The sequence below is a fragment of the Corvus kubaryi genome, unplaced genomic scaffold (assembly GCF_017639235.1).
Source record: "Corvus kubaryi isolate FWS band 111438036 unplaced genomic scaffold, C.kubaryi_AGA036_p1.0 37300, whole genome shotgun sequence".
Classification (NCBI taxonomy): Eukaryota; Metazoa; Chordata; class Aves; order Passeriformes; family Corvidae; genus Corvus; species Corvus kubaryi.
This window is the reverse complement of record NW_024581093.1, coordinates 7913935-7914845: the sequence shown is the minus strand read 5'-3', so window position 1 is coordinate 7914845 and position 911 is coordinate 7913935.

Sequence of the window (911 nt, the reverse complement as noted above, 5' to 3'; positions counted from 1 at the left end):
CAGGCCTGACTCTATTTAGCTGCTCACATGTATCTTCTATCTTCTGAATCCTGGTGGGAGGAAGGGAGGCAGCACAGCTTTCAGGACTCTCTCAAAGACGTATATAAGAACTATACCATCACTGTTTTTTCTCCCCAAAAAAACCTAACAAAAAAGGGAAGTCAAACATTTTGGAAATGCTCCCCACATTAAACCAGAAAAAGAGCCAGAAACGCAATTGCTGGGAGCAGTAAGGCAAGTGTTTAAAATCAAGTTGATGTGATGTACATCAGTTCCCCTGTTCTTAGAGGCTCTCCAGTCTGAATAGAAATACAGTACTTCTTATATTCAGCGACTTGGCTTTTCTTCTTTACTTTTCTTTTTTTTAAACTAATGCTTAAGGTTCAGATATGCAATTCATTTTCAAGATAGCATACATTCAATTTGTCTTATATAGGCTGCAGAGTAGCAGATTTTGTGCTTTACTGTAATAAAAAGAAGTTTTTTCTCCCCCCACCAAAAAACCCCAAAAAGGACAGAATCAAACATTTTGGAAAGTCTCTACACCAAGCGCAGCGCCGCAGTGCCAACACCCCGGTGCGGGGCAGCCGCGGCCCCGCGGGACTCCGGGCGGGCGGAGCTCCCCGCTCGGCGGGCGGTGGTTCCATGCCCTCTCCCGGGGGGGGCTCACGGCCGGGCAGCGGCGCTGCGGCTACCGCGATCAGCCCTCGCACGGCTCCCGGCACCGCCCAAGCGAGCCGGCGCTCTGCTCGCTCCACAAGCGCCGGGACTACACCTCCCGGCTGTCCCCGGAGCGAAGCCACCGCCTCTCCGCGGGGCGGCTGGGAAGTGCGGCCACTGCCGCCCGTTCCTCTCGGGCGCCGCCCGGGCCGGGACCCCGCGGAGCGCAGCGGGGCGGGGCGGGGCGGGGC